This window comes from Actinia tenebrosa, unplaced genomic scaffold, assembly GCF_029948245.1.
Source record: "Actinia tenebrosa isolate PJP-AT-01 unplaced genomic scaffold, QUT_ActTen_1.0 PGA_scaffold7__59_contigs__length_16204524, whole genome shotgun sequence".
Classification (NCBI taxonomy): domain Eukaryota; kingdom Metazoa; phylum Cnidaria; class Anthozoa; order Actiniaria; family Actiniidae; genus Actinia; species Actinia tenebrosa.
Window position 1 is genome coordinate 1,898,025 of NW_028292584.1, and position 26,608 is coordinate 1,924,632.

A 26,608-nucleotide genomic window follows, 5' to 3' on the forward strand; every position below is an offset into this window, starting at 1 on the left:
ACAGATATCCTTGAAAGCAAATCGAGTAAGTAAAGGAGGTGTTCGCAATCACCTTTTTCTCTGGGATGCATATTTCTCGAGCCTTGGTAACTATTCTACAAATATTATTTCAACCAATTGACTTTCTGAGGATGGAGATTGGGGAATACGTACCTGGAACGAAATGGCGTACTCGGAGAAGAAATTAAAGAAAAACACTCCCACGTGTAAGTCTTATATGAGTTAATACTAACCAAAAGAAAGGTTTGTGATAAGCTTAAGTTAAACCCAAAAGACGCAATTTATAGCCTAATACTCACCAAATTCTTTAACTTGTAAAACCAATTTGCCAGATATAAGGCTTTTAATTTGTATTTAAAAAGTTTAAAGTTGTCTTCAGCCGCATACGTACTTCGAAAATGACGTTCAAGAATTAAATGCAGTCAAAAGTTTCACGAGCGATTCTTCTAGATCACGACTTTATCTTTTAATTATTAAAGGGACGTATGAAAATTCATAGAAATATCCCCGTCGTATTTGATTTTATAATCTTTACTCAAAGACACCAATGCTTTTATTATTATTTTTATTGTGTAGCGTATCCTTATTACCACATATTGGCTGTGAGCTAATCGTTAGAGTGCGAGCCCACAAACATTGTTATATACAAACTGTTTCATTTTTCTCATACTCTGATTGGGCAAGTGAGTATCATGTGAACATGAACAAGTTTCGATGTTTGCCCGGCAGCAACTCCTAGAGGGCAAAAAAAGGTGATTGCAAGGGAATGATTGACACAAAATTTAGGGAAATGATCAACCTGTTATATAATGAATTCACATTGTACACATTGTGTGCATGGATTGAAAGTTTCATAAATCCTTATTACTAACTCGTACTCACATGCTTTTAATTCAAAGAGCGTGGCCATGGATTTGTTTTCTGCATTTCTTTGATGTTTTTGATTTTTTTTTTTTTTTTTTTAAAGTGATACTTTAAACGCTTAGGTTACTCTGTAGTGCAGATATTTCCCTTGAATTCTAATTGCTACTTCATTTCCCAACTGGTCAAAATTTGTATAATTAATGAAGCCTGGGATGACGTCACAGTCCGTAACATAATGGTAGTATGTTAGCCTTCATACCTTAAAGAGCAAACATTCAATTATTGTAGACTAGTTAACAGAAAAACAAAAGGTCAAATTCGGCCTTCCAAGCTCATGCATAATGAGCAAACTGTGACTGTTGAGAAGGATATTGCAGAGGAATTTAATACATTTTTTTAATCAATATTGGACCTGAATTGGAAAAATCTATTCCACAATGTAATGATGAAAATACTACCCACTTTATCAAATCTACACCATTATCAATATAGATCAATAGCTACATTATCATCATTTACTAAGATACTTGAAAGAGTAATATTTGAACAAATTATCAGTCATCTTGACAAAAACAATAATTTACTTTTTGATTATCAGTTTGGATTCAGGAAAAAGCATTCTACAGAACATGCTATATATATTAGAAAGCCTTGATACACATATGATGAAGCAAAGCTAGCTGTTGACGACAAAAAAATCACTTGTGGTATATTTCTAGACTTTTACAAAAGCCTTTGATACAGTAAATCATGGCATTTTGGTACAAAAATTGTATGCTTATGGAATTAGAGAGCTGACACTTGATATAAATCTCAGGGGTGGATCCAGGGTAGTTTACGTGATTTCCGTAAACTACTCAATTTTTTTCAAAGCTACACACTTCTTTCTAAATAATGACAAAATATGTGTATTACATTATTCTAGGAACTACTAGAAACAACTCACTTGTTTGTTTTTCAGTTAATTATTTTAATTATTCAGTTAATTATTTTTCTTTAAAAAGAAAAGTCAAACAAAAATGAGTAACTCGTCATTTCTGCCGATTTCTTACCGATTCCCGCAAAAAAATTCGGGTTTCGGATATCTCCGTCGGTACGCATCGGAATGCTATCGGAAAACGATCGGAAAACAGCCTTTGTCAAATAGAACCTCAGGGAGTGAGCGTGCGTAGTTGTAGAGCTAGGCCGGTGTGATGATCGTAAACTACTCAAAGACTTCTCTGATTGGCTGGAAACACATTGATTGTTTTGGAAACCACTCAAGCCCTTTTCTGATTGGCTATCTACTTTGCAAACTACCTCATAAACTACCAGCAAAACTATAAAAAGCTAGGCCTACCCCCGTTGGGTCTCTTTCGTTCTTATGATTAGAGTCATAGACTTGCTCAGTGTAGTTTGAACGAAGGATTTAATATTCTACAATGCGTGGCTACCCGATTTGCAGGAGAGAGGACTGTTCTCCTTTCGACATTGGCTTGTACTTTAAAGAAATTGGCTCTTCATCACCACAAGATAAGCTGGGGTTCATTGAGAATGTGTGGAAACCAGGTGAGATTTTTGATTTCCCAGTGTCAATAGAAAATAGAAAGCCTCGTAAGTTTGTCTTTGAATGGCTTAGAAGATATCCCTGCCTTGCATACTCTAAATATCTCGATGGAGCATTTTGTTTTCCCTGTGTTTTGTTTGGAGTAGAATCTGGTAGAAATGCTCATAAATTAGACAAGTTGTTGAAGTACCCACTCACATGTTGGACTACAGCGGCTTCGAGACTTACAAAACACGCCAGCGGTAAATGTGAGATGCACAATTTTGCTGTAATTGCCATGGATAACTTTTTGAAAACAATGAGGCAGCAAGCGGTCCCAGTAGATCAGCAGTTGAATAATATTGTTCAACAGCAAATCGATAGAAATAGGACGGTCCTTAAGTCTTTGTTTGAAACGATAATTTTCTGTAGGGCGAAACAACATAGCTCTCCGGGGTCAACGCGATGATGACCCAACAAATGCTAGTCTATCAGGAAACTTTCAGGTCCATTTCAACCCTCCGTAATCTTAAGAACTACTTAAGAAATACTATGGCCCAAGACAGAATGAATAAACTGGCACTGATGCATTCCCACAGAGACGTGGACTTAGATCTTGAGGAAATAATAGATTTATTTGCTACTTTAAATCCTAGACGAATGAGAATGGAGATATCTTACAGTGATATTTTATATAATATTTTTTTGACCACCAGTGTTCTTAGAGTACTTGTGAGTTATGTTCCATCTGGATTAATAATTATCTGATTTTTAATCCTTAAACTGATGGGGAACAGTACAGGAACAAGGTGGAATATTTTAAAAAACTTATTCTTTTCTGAAATCTATAATATTATTCACTGGGTTTTAATTAAGCTTGAATGGCCTTTACATATTCTCAACTGAACTCAGCAATGAACTCATCTAGTGGAACACCTCAATCTAAATAAGGTAATGTATTCATTTTGTATAATTTGCTAGTACATGTATGATATTGTGACTGTATGTTCTCTATTTTTCATAAAGTATTCAATTTGCTGCCATGCCACTTTTCCTTTAATAGCATATATTTTGCATTGTACTTTTACATACTAATACTTTTGATGTCATTTTTTCACATGATGTCCTTTGATGTGCTAGATTCTTCAACTGAGATAAATCTGTGCAAGGATCTTGACTGCAGACAGCATGCTATGCTAGATGTATCCTTTTAGGTAGTTTATAACTAATAGGGGTATGGTGGGTTGGGTATAAATTGCTTGGTCTGTCAGAGTAAACTACTCATGTCCAAACCCTGGATCCACCCCTGAATCTCATCTAACTAAAGTCAATACTACTCTGATGCATAATAAATGTATATCGTATAAGAGCTTTATTTTTTTGCAAGTAAATATTGTTGTGCAAAAGTATTTTGAATTTCAATAATCTGCTGAAATTCAAAATGGGTTGTTTTGTATATCAAATCATTCATAATAAATTAGAAATACATCCCAAAGGTCTTCTGGCCAGTTCTAAAACCAATCTCGCTGTGCATTCCTACAATACTAGACATGCTTCAAAAAGCAATTATTACACACCACCGATATGCTATTATGGTCAGTTTACAGATACGTTGCCGAAATTATGGGGAGAAATTCCTTTAATTATTAAAAATATCAATTCATTTAAAGTTTTCAAAATTCATTAAAATCACATCTGTTGAGTACCCAATAATATATATAACTAAATTTTCAAAATACATATGTACATACTATATAGCTATGTGAATTAATACTGAAAGTATTGTATCAGGTGTTAGTCTGTGCACTTTCAGAGGAGAATCCAGGCCTATCCCATGAGTGCCTTTGAGTGTTTATTATTGTTTTCTTAGGTTTCAACTGAATTATGTGCATCTTTTTCTAGTGATGTTGCTTCAGTATTTGATGAACACATGTTTGACTCGATTTGGCAAATGAAAGTAGCCAGTTGTAGGATGTGTACTGAATCTGAAAGTACTCCAATGAACTCCAGTATTTTTGATAAGTATCTCTAAATTTATTGAAGAATTTAGAAAATGGATAGCATTTAAAGGTATGACATGCACTCTACTTAAAGTACATTGACTTTTTCAATTGTGAAAATACAATTATTTTTTGAAATTGAAATTGAAAATACATTTTGGGATAATCCTGGATTCTCTTCTGACCAGCTCCTGCATCAATCAGCATAATAATTCAGTAGTATTGCTGCTAACATATTCTCTTAGTACTGTTTCAGTGGTTTTCTATCTCCTTTTACAGAAAAGTCTTATGAATATGATTGTTATATATGGTTCTAGTCAGGAAGTTGTCCACTTCAACAGTACATAGTGGACCAGTACTTGGTTGCAGCATGCTGGCAGGTAACCAAACATTATTACCTTTTAAGCTTCCCTTCTGTCATTTAGAGTTAATAATTCTAACTCAATGATTCATTTAAGGCACATGCGCTACTTCGTGATGCTGTACTTGATGACTCTCATAAGATGTATAATAACTGAGTCAGACTATCTACTACATGTACCTATACCACAAACAAAATTTAATTGAAACCTCTCGCTTAATTGCAATCCACAGTGTCCAGCAACAAATACTGGAGGCATTTCAAAGAAAAAAGGTAGAGGACCTATCAATCATGATCAAGAAATGAGTTTGAAAAATGGACATCTACATAATATGGTATACGTCATGAAAGAAATATTGCCAGAGAATTCAGGTAAAAAAAGAAATCACATTTTTATAGTTAAAAGACCCATCAGACAAATTTAAAAAAGAAAATAATGTGATTGAGGAATTTCTATATTCATTTACTGGTCACAGAAGAGTCCCTAGGCTTACGGAGAGTGATGGTCGTAAAATATGTTTTTTTGCAAAAAATATAGTGACTATTTAGTATAAATAATGATCATATTTTTTTTGATTATTATTTGTTTTAATTTTTCTTTGACATTCTCTTAATTATAAAGTGCCCTTCACCCCTCAGACTCACAATACCTTTAGTACTCATTCTACATGAAGTAAGAAGTCGAATGGTAACATATTTCTTATAGAGGCTGGAAAGTGTTTTGTGCCTTCACATTATGAACTATAATAAATTATTATGGCTATAATATGACAGCAAGTAAACCTCGCTGGAAAGCCAAAGACTATAAGCCAATGATCACAATGAACAGTAACTGGTCTTTTCGAACCAAAGTCTTTTCGATCCAGGTCTTTTTGAACCAGGTCCAGGTCTTTTCGAACCACCGATATACACTTTCGATCCACCTATATGACTAAAGCATATAACACGTCCTATATGCTGTGTACATAGTTAATGTGAAAGAGTATAGTTTAAAAAGTTGTCTTGAGCACCGAATAAAAGACTATGATCAAAAAAGAAATTGAAACTATGCGCGTTGTACTATGAATTTGGCTGGGCATGATGACACATAGGTGTCACGGACTTTTTCAAACAAACGCCTTTAACCTGTCTTGAATAATAGAAAATTGTTTTAAATTCTTGTTTATGGTATCTAATAACTGTGTATATAAACATGAAGTTGAAATATCATTGGCTAAGTTTAGCGTGTGAAATGCTCGTGTGACTGTTTTTGTAATCGAGCAAATCGTTTTGGATTGAAATATTGAATTCAAAACGCCATTCAGTTCTGATTGATTAAGCTCATTTATGTGTTTCACATACTTGAATATTAAAGTTTTTTTTTAAGTTAATCAACATCTAAATCAAAATAAAAACTGTTGACTTCTGAAACTATTTAGTCCATTTGTAAAAACTTCTACAAATGGTTCAGTTGAAAGAAACTCCACTTCTTAGCGTCCTTTGCAACCGAACAACAAACATTTGTCACAACGTTTTAACTCATTCGCCATGTGTTTCCCTTAATGTATTTGCCATGAGTTTAACATAGACATTACTGGAGAAAGTAGCTGTGTTTTTGTGCTCAAGATTTGGGCAAACAAGCAAATATTTTAATCAAATACACAAATCGGATAGAGTGACTCTAGTTTGCCGGTTTCATTAAAGAGTTTCACATGTAACACTCTTGTTGTCACACATATTTTCGTTCGCGTCGGCGTATCCTTAATTTGAGTGATCATGATGTGTCTGAATTAAGTTATGAAGGTTTAATTATGTTTCCAATGTGTTAATGACTGTGATGTAACATAAGGGAAGGCTTCATTATTTAACCCTTTGACACTTGGGCATTTTTTGAGGTTTTATAAATTAGTGTTTTTCTGGATCTAAACGTTCTGCAAGCCCTAGAAAAACCATATTTGGAGTTTGGATTGACAATGTCATGGTTTTATGCAAATGAGGTACAGAGTTCACCAGTGGTGTGATATTCCAGCAGGGAAATGTTTCTTCTATGAAGCATCGGCAGCTTGATTTGGAGGTATTTTGAAAGCTGTTAATTCTGAACCATTTTATCCATATATATATGGAGTGCTGGAGGGGAATCCTGAGAGCACATTAAATTCAAAAGTTTGTACATTATGTTTGAGAAATTTTGGCAGAATTATCCTGTGAGCTTGTAAATAGATTTTTCCCGAATATCTGGTTAATGGAGAGAATGCTGTGAGGATGATAATTTATTTTGTAAGTAGGACCAAGTGGCTCAACACTTTCTTTCCAAATTTCTGGAATTTAATTCTAAAATGCATTGCGATGCAGACTATAGCATCAATATTTTACTCATTGGCTTGCATAAAGGTTTATCACATAACTAGGCACAACAAATACACTCAAATGCCTCCTGTGACATCACAGTCATTAACATATTGAAAGCATAAATCTTCATACTCGAGGTGAGATAACTGGTCATGATGCCCCCATGCATCCATAAGGCCCCCAGCGTATACAATAATGCCCCTAGTCTGTACTACCATGACGTCCCCAGTATAAACCATGTCACTCTCCTAGTCTATATAAAGGCTCATAAGAAGAGTTTTTTAGAAGTTTAACGATTATTATAGTGCTACGAACCTGTGTAAATCGATCACTTTTGGAGTTGTTTCACGATCATTACTACGGTGTTAAAAACGGTATCTACAAGCTAGCAAACACTGTAGTTAAGCGATGTCCTTCTTGAATTTTGTCACTGATAATTATGTAGTTCCAGAACACGATATAGATGTATAGGAGTTAAAGAACATCATTCAGATGCTTAGTAATCAACCACAATTCTTCTAATAATCAACCATAATTCTTCTAAATCAACCATAAAATCAAATGATAAGGAATTCAACCACATTTCTAAGAAATGTTCATGGAGATTAAATTAAAACTTTTATTTTATTCACGCTGGTGTCATGAAGCACTCTCAACATGGCCTGAGATCAACATTCAGAATGTCTTTATCAGCACATTAAGTACAATTGTAACATAAAAAACCTTCATACTTAAAGAACATCCTTTCGGTGCATTTGGTGTTCTAGAACATCATTTCACCAAGAATATTGAAACCTTTTTCTTCAAGAAGGATTGTTTTTGAGATGTGCACCTTTGCGTTTCAAACTCTTTTGTTATTTACACAAATTATTATGAGCTCTGAAATTCATCTGCTAATGTTGTTTTTGAGACGCGGTTTGTGTTTCGCATTACCAATTGAAGTTATCAAACAGCCTATTGTTATCAATGCAAACCTGGGAGCTAGGTCGAGGTCGGACAACTCCCTGCACAAATGGATAAATTATATAAAGAAATAACTCAAGATCATTTATTCATTTATTATTTATGTATTTATTTATGTATTTACTTACTTATTTATTTACTTATTCATTTACTTTATATATTTATTTATTCATTTATTTATTTCATTTAGTTTTTTCTTCAAAATTATTAATCACACAACTTATTTACATAGATCCTTTTCAATTCTATTCACCACAACTTTTTGTTTGTAACACAATTAGGTTTACATGGCTCCTTTTTACATTCTATTTCTATTTACAACATTTACAACAATAAAGCAACAAACTAAAGAACACAGTAATAGCAAAAAAAAAAACATGAAGCAAAAATAGAGATATAATTATCTATGATTGGATATGAATTGAATGAAAACAAATATATATATGACTGTACTTTTAATGCTATGCTGCTCCCTGCCATTCAGAATTATTTATGCACTGGAAATATTTAAAAAAAATTTAAAACTATTGAAAATTATAAAACTCTCACTCTTAAAAAACTGATGAGATTATTCAAAAAATAATTCTCATAGTTAAAATCAGGGTTTATTCAGCATTTAGGAAATATATACTTTTGTAGCCATATCAGTTGAATAGTTAGTGCGCTATGACGTGAACAACGGTCATGAAGGTCCCCTGGTACCTTAAGCTGTCTTTGTTTTTTTTGAGACTACTCATTTTTCCTTTCATATTTTGGTTTTTTCCATAAAGCTGGAATTTTGCGTATTTATTCCAGACCGATTAACCCATGAAATCCTTATCCTGAAATCCCTTTTTTTTGCATTTACTTTTACATTTACTTTTACAATTTACTTTGACACCATTGCCATCACATAATCAGGATGCTTTACGGCCAACCTGATTATTGGAATCAGAAATCAGGAATTGTACAAGAGTTATTTTAGATTCCTGTTTCAGAAATCAGAAAACTGACTTTTCGGCACTGCCTAGGTATATTGCATGGGCGAAAATACAGATTTGAACTAGAGAATGCAAGATTTTGGATTTCCGTTTCCCGAATCAGAAATCGCATTTCTGTTTTCTGAATCACGAATCAGAAATCACAATCTTGCTGACATATGACAAAACACCACGTGTAGGGGAGGGGTGACCACTTGAAAATGCTCTTACTTCCGGTAACATTATCTGCGCTCTATTCCACCAATACCTCCCCCCCCCCCCCCCCCCACCCGCAAGTCCAATGGTTGTCGCTGTTGTTGTTGAACTTCCGCAAAGACAAACTTTGAACTTTCTGATTGCAATAATCAGGTTGGCCGCTAAGCATCCTGATTCACATAAATCAGAGATATTGTTGATATTCGAGGCAGAGAAATCTTCATAAAAAATGGAGTTTCCCCCTATTTGTATATATTTCTGTTATTCCATATATTATATTCATTGAATATCGCATTTGGTACATCACTATTATTTTCTGATATCTCTGACCACGTTATTAATACGCTCTTGTAGAAAGCTGAAACATTCTTTTGGATCCTTTTCCTATCAAAATTATTCTTTATTTGGTGAAATCCTCCTATATTTTTAGATATGTTGATGGATTCGAACAATTTAATTGCCCATTTGATTCGCTTTGTTTTTATACAGGACTGGAAATCTGGAAACTTTAATCCTCCTAACTTTTATAATCACCGACTAAGGTGCTATATGTTTGATTTTTGTTTTTTTCCATTCCAGATGAAATTTTGTGTTGTATTCTCTATTATTTTAACAAAATCTTCTAAAACATGAAGCACAGAGCAATTTTTGCAGAGCGAGCGTGACTTCAATACTTGGGTTTTACTGTAAAGTGTTAGGTGCATTGGATCTATAACAACAGAATACTTCTGGGATTGTCTGAAAGTTAGTGAATTAATTATCGGTTTGAAATTCTGATCATACTATACTCATCATTATACAAAAATATATGCCCAGTATTTTGATACGTTCTTCATGAAAATTAATCCATTGAAAATTTTTATTAAAATCCCATGGGGGTCCTCGGTTTCCTCGGTAACCAGTCGTTTCGCACAGTTGCTTTTTCGCACCAACTCGTTCGCACAGCTATGACCTGTTCGCTCAATTCCAATAGTCGTTTAGCACAACTTTAAAATACAGTATATGGTCACTAAGAAGTCGTGAAGTCTGTCCCGGTAGATGGGTTTTCATCCCCAATAATTCTGTTTCAAGACTTTATTAGCATCCGAGTTGATCGAAAATTGCACGAAACGAACAGCGCCATTGCTTCCAGTGTGCCAAAGTGTAATCTTTCCTTGACTTGCCAACTTAATCGCCATTAAAGTTTTTGTTTATTTATTTGCTTGTCGAAAGCTTGAGCATATATCTATTTTCTCCAAAGTGTTAATGAGAATCTCAAGATGAAAGAGAGTCAGGCTAACGAACTGTTACAAGTGTAAAAATAAGAGTTTTACGACTAGTCAACAATGAAATCGACAACTAACTAGCTACCGCGTACTTTCGCTACCGTCGGTTCGCTACCAAACAGAGTCCGCTACCATCATGAAGTCCTTTCGCTACCATTATGAAGTCCTTTCGCTACCATTATGAAGTCCTTTCGCTACCATCATGAAGTCCTTTCGCTACCATTGGAAATTACCAAAACCAAACTTCGATGAGACTTGTTAAAAAAAACATAGTCTCTTGAAAGACATTTGTATATGATTTTGAAGCATATTTGGAGCGATCATTTCACGATACGATCAGTGAAAGTGGAGGTCTAAACGCGACCAAGCACAGCGTTCACTTTACCATATCGAGTCCGTTTCTACCAATTTATGACTCGGATGACTTTATTTCCCCATACTCTAATCTATGCAATGTGTGTTTTGGGTAGCTTTATCATTCTTTTATCATTGTTTACTTGCCAAAGTTCGAAGGAAAAAAACTTTATACGCGAAACATCGATCGACAAGCGACGCCATATTCGTGTAATCAACAAGCTTCCTAGTCGTTTACTGACGCTTTCTTTTCTTGAAATCCTTTAGACTTTATCATTTGCACTAAAAAACTAAGACGAAATGATCTATTGCATTTAGGAAAGAAAGCGACTATAAACGACTAGGACGCTTGTTGATTACACGAAAACAAGACAACATGGGCGTCGCTTGTTTGATAAAGCGTAAAGGTATTTTGGTCCTTTATTTGGAATAAATTTTTATTTCATCATCTGAATGTAAACGCCAAAAAATATTCTTTTTGTAGATGTCGGATTCAGCAACACACGACATCTCTTATCTCAAAGCACCATATCTTTTCCTTGAAAAGAATAAAGTCTAATGGATTCTAGGTAAAGAAAGCGACTAGGAAAGAAAGCGACTATAAACGACTAGGAAGCTTGTTGATTACACGAAAACAAGACAACATGGGCGTCGCTTAATAAAGCGTAAAGGTATTTTGGTTTTTCTCGCTCGAGCCTTGGCAAGTCAGAAGCGATAAATATGTCCTAGACATTCGATTTTTCGATGAAGAAGAAGGATATTGTAATGTTTTCAACGAACTACTCTACTGAGACTAAAAACTTATTGGTAGCGAAAAGACCCCGGCCTATGAAACACCGTAACCTGAGCTCGATTGTTCCACTCAATCGTTAAGTTTTTGGCGTTTACATTCAGATGATGACCTCAAATTTATTCCAGAGAAAGGCAATAGATCATTTCGTCTTACTTTTTTAGTGCGAATAATAAAGTCAAAAAATAAAGTGTAGTGCTTAAGAAGTAGAATTTGAATGTTCACATAAGAAGAGGGAGCGATCTTTTAACCGGGAAACGCACAAAGTGAGGTCGTTCTAACGCTATCGAAACAAGCACTTACAACGCATGTTATTATTAATTTTATCAAATATAAAAGTTGTTTTTCAAAGAAACATACTTCTAAAGATTAGAGAAGTAATCTCGATTTCATATATATAGTCATATAAAAGTTGTGCTAAACAACTTTTGGAATTGTGCGAACAGGTCATAGTTAAGGTCATAGAAAAGGCAATTGTGCGAAACGACTGGTAACCGTTTCCTCTACCCATCCATCCAGCTTGACTTCTTTGCATTTATTTTCAATGATGAATAGTCATAAAATTATTCTAATATTTCCAAAACTTTGTTGAACGAATTAAAGAAAAGTGGTATCATCTGCAAAAAGAACTGACTTTTTTGCCTTTCCTTCCATATTCACACCTTTAATTTTTTGTCATTACAACTCTGAATCATGATCGCCATGATTTCTATGGTTATAAAAAGATAAGGGGAGATAGATATAGGGTCTCCTTTGTTTTGTTCCTCTATATATGGACCTTTAAAAAATCTCTTGCTTTACCATTGTAATGATACAGCTTTGATTGTCATGCAAAAGAATTCTCACCCATTTGATAAAATTTTCATCAAAGCCAAATTTATGTAGGACTGCTGCAAAGATAAAATTATGTTCAATTGATTGAGTCAAATGCCTTTTCAAAGTCCACTGCAAAAAGCAGCAAATATTTGTCTTTGTGTTTTATATAATCCATAATATCTCAAATTATCTTAATGGGTTCATTGATATTCCTTCCTTTAACAAAAACAGCTTTGTCACAGCTGACTAGAGAAGGCAAAACTTTAGCCATTGTATTACTTAGCACTCTACTACACATTTTAACGTCCACATTGATAAGGCTGATAGGTCGCCAAGCATCCAAGTTTCTATTATCTTTGCCAGGTTTTTCTAGTAAGGTATGTAAAGTCATGACAAGATCATATATTTATTATGGCATCCTTACTAGTCTCAATGTCATGGTATACACTGGGGGCCTCATGGATGGGGACCTCAAGACCGCAATTCTAAGGTGATTCCCTTGAAATAGAAGGAGAAATATGTCATTTCCCCCAAAGATTGCATAGTCCTTTATTGTAACTGTAATTGTAATTGTGACACATATTCCAGTATAAATTCAACAATCGCTATAATTGCAAGTTTTAACTGTTTTTTTTTTTCTTCGAATGAGAAACCATCAAGCTCATGATCAATTATACATTGATTATGGAATGGTTTATTTTGTCTGTAATTATTATTATTCCTGAAAAAAAAAACAATTTAGAGTGGCCTCATGCATGATGGGTAGAACGTATAAAGTATTATAACTGACCTTGCTGTAGGCATAAAAAAGCCTGAATTTGCCTTAATTCATAAGCAGAAGTATGTCTAATAACTGAGAATCAATTATTTTCTTAAAATAACCGTGTAAATTGTTTTAATGTATCAAAGGGTTGTTAAATTTTGGTTTGAAAAGTAGGGGTTGCCATGCATTTAAAAGAAATAATAAAGCTTAAGGTACTTCCGAACCTTTGCTAATTTCTTAAACAATATCTTACTTTGACTACCTACCTTTAACCTGAAAAAATATTTCGTAATTTCATGCAAATCTTGAGGTAAAATTGACGTATTTCTAAACAAGCCAAGATTTTTATTGCCTGACCTGCTGGTCGGTTTTGTTGACAAATATATGACTTTATGAGAATGAGGTCGTCTGTTTTATGAGTCCGGTGAGTCAATGAGTCATGAGTAGTGAGTCTGTGATTCATGAGTCGATTAAAATAAATTATAATATGCATATCTCTCGTGAACATTATCAAAAATGGTACCGGTATTGAAGTTATAGCCAGTATTTCATGTGTCTAGCTTTATTGTCTAGCCAACTGAACACTAACACAGTAAACCAAAAACATCAGGTGAAAGTAATCCAGTGAAAAATTTCGAGGTTAACCAAAGTGCGAGTCTGCGAGTCCGAGCCTCTGTGTGCGAGCCACGAGCCTATTTTGCGAGCCTTCAGTTTAAGCATACAACTTTTGTAATTTTGAACCTTTTTTTTGTAGGAGATTACTATCTGGTTCATATTCACCTACCTGGTGGATGCACGAACCCGGCAGATAAGTTAACTCCTAACTATGACGCGGTTTAAGTTACTGCAAACTTAAAAATGATCAAGACCGTTTTACGTCCTGTTTAGTGAATAACGTTGTTACACATTCATATTTATCTGGTTTAAACCTCTAAAATAAATTCCACCAGTGAAATTGGAAGGCTAGGTCAGTGGTATACCTTCAAAAGGATAGTACTTTATTGATTGAGCATCCAATGTATTCAACAAATTAAAATGTATCTTACTTGCTGGATTAGGTCATAATGACATAATTATAACAAGACTTATCAAACCTTTTTCAAAACAACAAATATCTTAAACAGCAAATTGATGACTTTGAAGAACCAGGAATAAGTAGGAAGTTTTTATACCAAATTCTTTTGTTAAGTCTTGTCATTCAATACTCCAGTTCGAGTTCTCTGTTGCTCAGTGTTAGCATCGATTGGGCATAAAATATCCAGCTCTGAGAGCATAAACTCTGAAATTCTAAAGCAATTCCTCAGTTATGAGACATTATTATAATTTGGTCATTTAAAGGATTTTTAAGATAAAAAATCCAATATTTTTAAGCAGATTTCTAACTAAATGAGAGTTTACTTTACTCACCTTTTCACAGGCATCCTCAATCTTGAATTCTAGACTATAATATTCATGTTTTGGTGCGAAAATATGTATTGGCGCTAAAAAAGGCTCGCGGCTCGCATATCAAAGACTCGGGCTCGCAGACTCGCAATTTAGCAACACCCAAAAATTCAATATTAGTTTCTCTGCTGATTTGCTGCATGTATTGTGAAACTTACCCTAGAGCTGAAATCCATTTTTCCCATGGTAATTGTTTTAAAACACCAACCAACTTAGCCTTTTCGAACTTTCGAATTTTCGAACCATTCACTGGACTTGTACTTCAACTCGACTCTAATGTTGTTCAAATTTGAACCAATAATTGATATTTAATGCACCGAAAATTGAACTACGATATCTCTACTACTAACAGACTTACCAAACTCAATAGGTTTTGAGATAAGACCTGTTTTTATTAGAACATCTCACTGCAAAGCTGCACGAATACTCGCCAATTTTTGTTTGTTTGCTCCAGTCTATCTGTGCATTTTAGCCCTGCTATAGACATTGTATAGATAGTGGCCACCGAATCCTTCTATAACAAACGGTAGCAATAATCTATCCCAGATCGTTTGGTGCTATTCCAACAACTAGAATGTAAAATATTATTAATTTTCCAATTTGAAAATCATGACTCATGACTCATTGACTCATTCGGCTCATTCGAACGTCTTTCTCTTAATAAAATGATTGATAAACAAAAATTTTTATTTGACTCTTTTTAATTCCAAATTCTAGACATATGTTATAACCAGGGACATATTTTGAGGTACAAAATTGCATACAATAATTTTGCCTCTAGAATTCAGTTTCAAGCTTATTTGCAACTCCTCAAATAAATTTTATAACTTGAAATTCTAGATGATAAATTAAGACCCGTCGTTTAGATTACTCGACTAGGCTTCTTGATTGTTGGAATCCTTCACTTTTCATACAAAACCTTCAGTAGGTATATTTGGAACAAAAAAATCTGAATCATGTGAATATAACCCTTTCCTTCATGGTGACCCTTTTTTTGCTTTTTTGAACATCTTTAAAGGACTATTTAAAACAAGTTCATGTATGAATTCTTTCTGTCCGGTACTACCTTTAATGTTTAGCTAAAAGTCTTTAAAAAGTGATGACGTCATGATTTTACTAACACGAGGGAAAAAAAGTCTTTTCAAAAGATTTTGATAAATTTCCATTTTAAATCGTCACTTGTTTTGTTTCTTTACTGAAATATTACCACTAAGATAAACCCCTACTACCATGACTCTAATAGTTGGCTATAAAATATATGTACATTTTTAACTTTATGCTCCCTATTTTTTGATCATTAGGTACAAAGAGATTGTGTTCCTATTTTTTCAAAACAAATTATTTTTGCATGTCAAGCAAAAGCATGCTGCTTCTATTTCCCTGCTATGCTGTGAAAAACACAGAGAAAAACTCTACATTTTTAAGCTTTATAGTTCCAGGAAGAATATTGGGTTTGTAGCAAAGTTACTATTGGCTTTTTACTTCACAGCAGAAAAGTATTTCTAAATTATTTAGTACATAATAAAATGATTCTTTAGTTTGAAAACTACAAAAGACTTTCATGATGACAATGTTTAGCGATTGAAGAAAGATTTCAAAACTATAATTACACAACTAGATATTAATTTAATAAACGGTAAATTTTCAATTTGCATAATATGTATTCCAAGTTTGTTTTTATTCGAGTTTTATAGTTAGGTTTAAATGTAGAGAAACTCCCCAAACGAACTGTAATGGCCAATTCCACATTAAAAACAATTCAAATCCCTCATTTTTCCTCAAATATTTTGGTAATGAAATGCAGGAACCCTGAATATTGACCACCCCTAATCCAGGGGGAAGCATACTCTAGCAATAATGCATAGGTGCCTAAGGTCTTATCTCTCAATAGGACTCTTTAAAATCCAATTTTCATCATAGCAGACTTTTTAACTGCCAAATATGTGTTGAGGACATTAAGGTTATATCTCAAAAAATTAAAGCTAAAGCTATTTCAGTGTTCTAGCAATAATGCATAGGTGCCTAAGGTCGACTTTATTGGATTCTTACAAATCCAATTTTCATCATAGCAGACTTATAAAGCTAAAGCTATTTTAATACTCTAGGTGCCTAATAAGGTCTTATCTCTCAATGGGCTCTTTCAAATCCAATTTTTATCAATTTCTTAGTAAACAAATTGTCAAGCAATTGATCTTTTTTTGCACAATATTCATGGAACTGCTTAAAAGTTATACCATAGTCTTATGTGAAAATCTGTGATGTCATACACTCCACACTAAACTTTACTCCATACATTTCTCTGTTGTTTTTTTTTGTAACCAAAATATCTTCTCATTTTATACTCAGTATTGAAGAAAAGAAACGGCGATAAAATGATTCTAACCACAAGTTATGGACATGAAGTCCCTAAGAGGCCCGGGGGGGGGGGGGGGGGGTACTCCGCCAGGATTAGGGTAGGGGGTTCCACTGGGATTCTGAAAGGGGTACCCTGTTTATGACAAAAAAACTCAAAATTATAGACCCTGTTTATGATAAAAGATATAATTAATTGCACTGTGTTCCTGTTTCAATTATCATGTCAGCTTGCGTATTGTTTTTTGTGATGACCATAATAACCAGTTTTGGTCAATACGAAAGTAGAAAGCCTGAATATGACAGGAAACTCAGGAAGAACTTGGAATTTGAGTAAAATTGCATACCCTGTTTATACCGTATAGTCCATATATGGGAGAGCTAATAAGAGGACCTTAAAGGGCTTAAATAGAATTAAAGTAAAACATGAAGTTATTTACGACGAAATGTATGGAGTGATGTTTAGTGTTGAGTGTATCATGTCACAGACATCTATAAAAATTTGTAAAAATATAATATTTCCCATTGGAATATTAAGAAAATTTTTTACCTAGTTATTATTAAATTATTCCATTTAAGTTTCAGCCGAATTAAATTCCCAAAGATTTTCATGCTAGTCCCCCTTTAATTTACATAAATATGTAACTAACAAAATAATAAGAGACCAATAACAAGTACAGCACAGTACATCAGGCGGGGTGGGGGGGGGGGGGGGGGGGGCCCCCCAATGCTTTCGTAACATTTTTTTAAAGTAAATGTGCAGCTAAATTTCAAACACTATTATCTTTAAATTGATAGAGGCGACTCATTTTTCCAAAAAAAAAGTTCACATAGTTGGCATTTGTAAATGATATTCACATAGCAGGGATATTTCAGTCGCAAGTTTTTTGTTGAGTAAGATGTCGATAGAAAAACTACTGCAAAAAGGAAACAGAAAACACTCAATTCGTGGGTATCAAATTCTAAACGGATGCCCTTAGTCTTTAGATAGCAAACACGTTTTTGTCTGTTAAAGAAAACAGAAAGAGGTCGTTTGGCAAGTTCAGCAAGAAAGACATATCAAAACACTTTAAAGCATCGAAATGAACTCAGACTAATAATAGAGCCTTTTCGGGTTCCAAATTACGGCTGTGTTTCTTGATTACGGACTCATTTACTCAGGCTTAGTCTAATTTTGTGAAGAATATGCACGTGTTTAAGTCAAGGTCCGTCAAGTTTCAAAGTGTTTGTGTTGTTGAAGTTGTGCATTCTTTACTTTACCGTTGGTATTTGTGAGTAATTAATAGACACTGATACGAGTCCCCCCCTTCCCCCCAATAATTTTAGCCCTGCTAAGGGCCTGTACATGCAGTAAGTACAGCCCAGTACATTAAGTAATGTATTTTGTCTGGACAAGTAAAAAACCCACAAAAAAGGCAGGCCTTTTTAAGATAAGATTTTTTGTTGCAAAAGAGAGAACATGTATCTCAGAGTTAACTTCCCAAAAATGTTTTCAAAAGGTATATATATTTTATAAAAAGTTCATTTATAGTCACTTACAAATTTATTGGTTGGGCTTCCTGTGGTTGCACTAGTGACAACTAAATCCATGATAATAATAATCAATAAGAAACTTGCTGTAATCTAAAACTAGTGACAAGAGAAAATGAACTAAGAGAAGGAATCCCCATGCCCCTTCATGTGCACACTTTGATGCTATTTTTAGAATCGTTGATGCTATCTTGAACTCGTTACCATGCCCGCGCGATAATCATGCTTCCCTTTAATGCCTAGTTTTAGAACACGAAAAGCGCCATATTTCGTTACGTCCACGACAAAAACACAGGCTTTTATTTGCTGCAAGACATGACAGCCGCCTACCCTCAAGAAATCAACCAATCAGGTTCTTCGCTCAAAATATCTCCAAACTAAAAATAGCATCAAACTGTGCACATGATGGTTACAAGGCTATATAGGTAGGATTCCTTCTCCGATCTCTTAGCTCATATTCTCTTGCTAGCGATGTATCTTGATATCACTACAAGTATATTCTTTACTAATACAATAGATCAACTTTAAACTTGAATTTCAAGGCAACAACCCAGAGTGTGATGTCTGCAACACATTGTTTTTGTTTTATTTTATTTAATTTGATTTAACAGCTTTATTGGCATCTACAATCAACAAGAGAAAATAATTACAAAAATGGAAGAAAAGAATAAGGCTGTAGAAAACCAAAGGGGAGAGGCAAACAGGATGTGCATGGAGTACCCATGCGAGGCAGCTCCCCTCAAAATTAAAAGAAATATATTAAGGAAACTACAAAGTAATTGTTTCATTCTACTTAAGTTCTATGACAGGAACATTCTCTAATAGCTGACCAGGTACACTGGAATGTCAAAAATGTTTTTGACAAGAAAAAAATATAGATATTGGATACGAAGTTCTTAAATGAGGAAACATTAATTTGGTTAAACTAGATGAAGGATCACTACATATAAGATTCCAAAGTTTAATAATACGATTAAGGTAGGAGGCTGGAAAAGAAAAAGTTTTACAAGTTTGTATTTTCAGCATGAGACTAGGGTTATTGGAGTTTCTAGAGCATCCGTGTGGTATAAAGTCAACAAAAGCTATAAGCATTGAAATTAATACAGGAACAACCATACGAAGAATTATTAAAAAAAGATTAGGTCCTTAATTTCACGGTCATGACATAATGGTACGAGCTTAAGAGCTATTAAACGTTCCTTGTATGTTGAATCACTTATCATTTCCTTTAAAATCCATCTAGTAGCTCGAGGATGCATGCACAGGTTCGATTTTTGCCTTGAGAGAAATGTGGTGAGGAGAACAAACAACACTGGCATAACAAAGTTGTGATTTAACTAGGGATAATTAGAGTGTATGACGAACATTAACATCAGGTAAAAAGGAGCAAATCCTTTTCAACAGACCCAAGAGCTTGTTAGCTTTAGCCACCATGCAGTGTATATGTGAATTCCAAGTGAGTGTATATTAAGTGACGGTTATACCAAGATCTTTCTCGTCCTTTACTTTATGCAGGTTGGTGGAGCCAAGTTTATAGTTAAAGCACTTTACATTTTGGATACATTAAATTTAAGATTGTTACAAGTACTCCAAATGTCCAGACAGCAGAGAACTTGTTGTAGGTGGAGAGCATCGTCTTCAGCTTTTTACACACACACAATCCCAAATAATAATTAATCAAATAAAATTTTTTTACATAGGTAGGCAATGTTAGTCCCTAACGATGTTAGAAAATATATTTGCTTATAAAAAGATTACTCAAACATTTGGTTGTTTTTTCATTAATGTCTGCAACAACCTCTTAAAAATATATTATTTTAAAGATACAGTAATGGTAAAAAGGTAAATTATACACCGTGAAAAGATGAAAAAACTTACAGAAGTTTCGGACGCTAGTCCTTTGTCTTTCACTCCGACTAGCGTCGGTAAGTTTTTTCATCTTTTCAGGGTGTATAATTTACCTTTTTATCATTACTGTTTCATTAGAAACACCAACACAGCTCATACTAGTTTTTAGCTAGTTATATCTTCTTATTTTAAAGATAGAAAATTGCCTTTTTTAGTGCTTATTGAAAGAGGAACACCTAAGGTAATGTTTGCGTTTTTAACTTATAGTAGATGATTGGTAACTTCATTTTTATGATTTGTTAATGAGCAGTGAAGAAACAATTTTAAGAAACAAACAAGTTTCTTTAATCCAAACATGTTTCAGCGTACATGCCACTATCATTCAGTGGATGTTAATGATGTAATAATATAACCTAGATTATATATTTAGCTAATGAGAGCACATGAGAATTTGGTGCCTAGTATAGAAAAGAACACTATTATGAGTAGCAAAGATTACACAATAATTAAGGGTGAGTTTAGTGTGTTAACTGTTGATTCAAAAGGGGTTGTTCCCATTTGATATGCATAGCCTCTTTGATTTTTGATAGCTTTAACTTTGTCAAAGAAATCAATTCATTATACACCAACAATCATTTCATGGTATCTTTTGACATAGAAAGCTTATTTACTAATATTCCTGTGAAAGAAAGCATTGATCTTGAAGTTCGCTACATTAAAGAACTCAATTATTTACCTTAGCAACAAGGGGTACTCATTTCCTTTTTCATGGTTTATGCCAGGGGGGGGTGGGACTCTGGGAAAAAGTACCGGGGATGCTCATCCTATCTCTTAAAAATCCACGATTTGGTAGCTTTTAGGGTGTTAAATGCGAATTTTTGAAAATCAGCATTTTTCTGGTATCTCTTAGGGTGTTGGAAAAGGGGAGAAGCGTGCATCAATATGGCTTTTCCTAGGTGCCTTTTATACTGTATGAAATTTATTATTATTTGTTGTGGTATCTCTTAGGGGTTAAAAATCATTCAGCCACGCCCTTTTTTAAAGACTTCCGGTATCTTTTAGGGGTGTTTTTGGAAATTTTCAGTCAAGCATCCCTGGTACTTTTTTCCCGGAGTCCCCACCCCCCGGGGTTTATATTACGAGCAGGTTGATGGAGTGGCCATGGGTTCTCCCCTTGCCCCGTTATTGGCCAATTTATTCATGGGACACCATAAAGAAATTTGGCTCAATAACTATAAGGAATCCTCTTTAATGTTTTACCGTAGATATGTTAATGACACTTTTTGCTTATTCAAAAACAAAATGGATGCTTTAAAGTTTTTTGACTACATTACTTCTAAGCATGCAACAACATCAAATTTACTATGGAGAAACAAGATCATAATGTTTTGCCCTTTCTTGATATACGTATAGATACTCTAGTGACTGTACTTAAACATCTATTTATGGAAAGAAAACATTCATAGGTCTTACCAACTATATTAGTTTTTCACCACTATCATACAAAGTTGGTTTATTGTGCACTTTGATCAATCGCATTTAAAAGATCAATAACTCTTGGCCAGGCTTTCATGTTGACATAAAAAAATTTCTATCCGCAAGGTCTTATTGACAAAACCATCAAGTATTACTTAAATAAGATTTTGAATTACATCTAATTTAAAGGTATTACAAACTCCCTTTTATTGGTGAGTTTTCTAACATTACACAAAAGAAGACCAGCAGATTAGTGAGACAATATTGTACCAACATTGATATCAAGCTTGTATTTTGCCACCACTTGCAAAATAGGCAGTTTATTTAACGTTAAGGATGTAATCCCCAATGATATGCGCTCGCATGTTATTTTTAAATTTACATGTGCAAACTGTAATGTTTGTTATAATTGGTGAAACTCGTCGACACCCTAAAAACACACATCAAAAGACATCTCTCAGGGGACAAAAATTCTCATGTCCTCACACATTTTAAAGCCTCGGCAGACTGTCAAAATGCTTACTCAGAATGTAGCTTTGCAATTATTGACTGTGCAAACTGATTAGCAGTTAAAAATCAAAGAGGCTATGCATATCAAGTGGGAACAACCCCTTTTGAATCAACAGTTAGCACACACTAAACTTGTCCTTATTGTGTAATCTTTGCTATACAAAATAGTTTTCCTTTCTATATTGATTTGAGTCAGAAATTGTTTTTGATTGCATAATCAGTGGCGGATCCAGGGGAGGGGTGCAGGGGGTGCGCATCCCTCCCTGGTTCGACTTTGTGTGCCTACTTCAAAGATAACTAGATACTGTTTTTCCCTTTGATTCTAAGGGATGCATTTGTGTGCAGCTCCCCTCCCCTCACTGAACAAAATCCTGGATCCGCCCCTGATAATAAATGGAAAGGCGTGCAACTCCGGCCACCAAAATTCGCATAGACCCTCACTTGGAGCTCAATATTATACAAATTACTAAACCGATCTAAAATGGATGGTTGATTCTTGAATAAATTGTCTTTCCTTTAAGCTTCTTTTCAACTTTTGCTGTACGCACTGCAAGGGGACATGATTACAAATTTTAAATTAACATTTTAAAGATTCCAAAAGCAAGCGACAGGGTTGAACGCAGTCATTTGCTACAACCAACCTGGGGGAGGGAAGAAGAGAAACCAGCAGGATTTCAGTCCATTTCAGATAACTTGAGTAGCACTCAAGGGCCATTGCAGTGAGACAAATTATCTGACTTTGAGGGACCCTTGGTATTTTTTATTTGAAAAAGCTTTTCCCTGTTCCTGCTTTTCTGGTAATGAAGACTTTATGATCTTTGTTGACAATATTATTAATAAAATGCTGCTCGTTATTGACCTCTATCATGCAATTATCATACCTTTGTGCCATTCTAAAATGGATGGAAATCCTACTAGTTTGTCTTGATTACAGACTCACCTGGACGGTATCCGGAAGGTCACAGGTTTGATTCCTGTTCAATTGACTCAGAATTTTTTCTGAGTCCCCTGATTAGCTAGTGACAATTATAAACATAACTAATAATTCTCTTCTAGATACCATCCTTTTATCAAAAACATTTGTTATTCATAAATGGCAATGATAGCTAAATATATCATAGTGAAAATTTCACAATAAATTAAAAGGGGTCAGGTGAAAGCAATTTTATAGCCCCCCCCCCCCCCCCCCACCCCCACCCTGCCCATAAATAATATGCTATGTAATGACAGTGTCCCCAATAAAATATTATTAATTAAGTTAAATTATATCAAGATTTTTTTGTTCAAAATCACTATGTGAATAGTGTAGTGCTATGATTGCAGTATTTTTGTATGTGAAATTTTCTTTTCGGAGATCTGAACACTTGAAATATCAATATGCAAGTGAGATGACATAAATTCAAGACTAATATATTTATTATACAAAAATGCTATTGTGAAAAGTACTGCGTTTTTTTCCATTTGCAAATTATCCTTATAACTGAAATATATGGCTTTGTACACCTTTGGGCTATTTCACTTCAGAACACTAAATCGCACTCCAAAAATGTAACACATTCTGGAGTTTACGTCATATCATTTGCATATTGATATTTCAAATCTTTATATCTTTGCAAAGAGAAGACCCCATACCAAAATACTGCACTGTTCACATATATATGTGATTTTGAGAATATAATTTTATCCTTGATATACACTTTAAGGCCAATCTCAAGGAAGTTGCATAAGGGTTCATAATATCTTTACAACATATATATACCAATGTATTCATGTGCTTGTGCTGTAACATATAGTAATTTCTTTTCATCACAGCTTCAACAGGAAATGAATAAGGTAGGAAAACCAGAGGAAAATTAAAATTTTACCTTGATTTTCCCAAGAACCTTCCCAATCAACAGAAATTATGTGACTTTCCAGAATGTGGATTTGGTCATAGAGTGCATACCATAAATCTGTGAAACAAAACCAAAAATGTCTTGTCTAATTTCAGATATTTTGCTGCTATTATTTTATAAAATAGTGGATATTAGTGGAGCAGAACATTGGGAACGAAAGCTAATAATTTATCTCTACCTTCTTAGCTAGTTTAAAACTATTAATAGTTGATAACTAAAATAATACAGCTTTTAAACGTACATGCATGGCTAGTTATTATTTCACAGATATATGGTTTGCACTCTAGTCCAGATAATAATAAGTAATAATAATAATAATCCTGAGTTCTATTGGTCCAGCTCGAACTACGGACTGACGCTCTTACCACTGAGCTAACCGGATAATAATGAAGATGCAATAACACTGCCTTATTAAGTTTCCATGGATATCCTGTTTATAACAAGTAAACCAATACTGCCCAATCTGTACCAAGCTACTGACGAAGAAAGTAAGTGAACTGGCACATGCAGTCCTTTGTTGAGTCCCTTGTTTTTCCAACAGGTACCCAAGGCTAACAGTAGAAAAAAAGACAATAACAACCAATCTATTAATGACCAAATTGAAGAAGTTAGCATTCATGTTCCTCAATATTTTGAATCTTCAGAGTGGAATAAGTTCCACGGCCTTCAATGAGCTCCTATTCTACCACACATGTACCACACTTCAATCAAACAAACCTTCAAGCTGGCCATGAAAATTCCAAGATACAAAGTACTCAGAAATCTCAAAACTCCCATGCTAAATAAAAATGTATACAGGTGTTGCACACAAAGTAAGTTAACTCATTCCCAATCTCAGGTACAAGTAACTCTTCAAATAATTGGGCATTTAAAATTCTGTTTATAATACCAAAAAATATTTCAGTCCACACCAAATGACCAACAATAATCAAATGAGGATCAGCTCAATTTGACACATTACGACTGCAGTACAAATATATATTTCATATATATTCTCATACACAACGATCAAATCCTTGTTCATTAATGAATACAGCCCTTTTAAATTCCAAAGCATCCTATGCAAAGCAAAACTCTATTTATCCCTGTTTTATCTTCATTCAATAACCTCACTTGATCCAATCTCAGGTAGTAGCTGCCATAATAGAACAAGGTGGGAGCAAATCATGTAGCTTCAAGTCCTTCCAATGCCAAATTAGAAGAGTCATTTGACTTGACCTTGTTATACGTGAGAATCCACAAGTTTTCCACAGTCTTCCCTGTCATATTATCTCCAGAGGCCTAGTGATCATACATGTAAATGACATGTCACCAACCATGGTGCACGTGCAAGAGAAGTTATAGTTCTATACAGTCCCTATCATGTTAAGTGTGGAGACTTTGCAACAGGTAAGACATTTGAAGAGCCAAAATTTATAAGGCAGTTTTGAGCCCGAATATCAATATGTGTTCCATAACATTTGTAAAATTTCGTCGGTTCCTTCATATATAATGTATAGCTTGAATCGTAGTCGAGAAACATTGATCCATATGAGTCAACAACAAAAATCTCCCATTCTAACCGAAAGAAAACTCAGTCTAAACCCAAATATTACAAATAAATGCAAGATCACAAGAGCTAGGTTACTTTTATTCCATACTATTGGTATTTACATTCGACTTACCTCTATTTTATTCATTGTACTGTCAGAGTGCTACATATCAATTCCATATTAAGATCCAGGCTTAAAACTTTTCATTCCAAAACGTAAACTTTAGCTTTCCCAGTCTACTTTAGTTTCCCCAATATAATATTTTGCTTTTGTCATATTAATTTTGTCTCCTTTCGTAAACACAGGGTACCCAAAAGCAAGCAGTCGGTTAAACACAGGGTACCCGAAAAGCCAAAGTTATTCTTCCTCTCTTATACTCGGACAAGACTCGGACATCCTCCGAAAAAGGATTTCACAACCAAGAGATTTTCAAAGTAACACAGGAAACCCAAGAGATTTTCCAGGTAACACAGGAAGCCCAAAACCCAAATTTTTTTTAGGTAGCACAGGAAGCCCAAAACCCAATTTTTTTCAGGCAGCACAGGAAGACCAAAACCCAAATTTTTTCAGACAGAACATGAAGCCCAAAACCCAAATTTTTTAGGCTAGCACAGGAAGCCCAAAACCCAAATTCTTTTTACGTAGCACAGGAAGCCCAAAACCCAATTTTTTTAGTTAGCACAGGAAGCCCAAAACCTAATTTTTTTTAGGTAGCACAGGAAGCCCAAAATCCAAATTTTTTAGGTAGCACAGGAAGCCCAAAACCCAATTTTTTTTAGGTAGCACAGGAAGCCCAAAACCCAATTTTTTTAAGGTAG

At 34.4% G+C, this 26,608-nt stretch overlaps 1 long non-coding RNA gene across 10 annotated transcripts; it reads left to right on the forward strand.

The window, feature by feature from the left end:
- LOC148905321 (uncharacterized) lies at positions 1-26,222 on the forward strand. 10 transcript variants are annotated; one of them, XR_016121671.1, is made up of 9 exons: positions 1,462-3,340; positions 3,530-3,603; positions 4,669-4,769; positions 4,984-5,122; positions 20,572-20,618; positions 24,176-24,196; positions 24,598-25,070; positions 25,387-25,647; positions 26,096-26,222. It is a non-coding gene; the product is annotated as an uncharacterized LOC148905321 (long non-coding RNA). The 10 variants fall into 10 exon arrangements; XR_016121670.1 differs by having other exon boundaries at positions 1,464-3,340; positions 20,593-20,618; XR_016121672.1 differs by lacking the exon at positions 20,572-20,618 and adding an exon at positions 1-206 and having other exon boundaries at positions 2,309-3,340; positions 24,176-25,070.
- Positions 26,223-26,608: the final 386 nt, after the last annotated feature.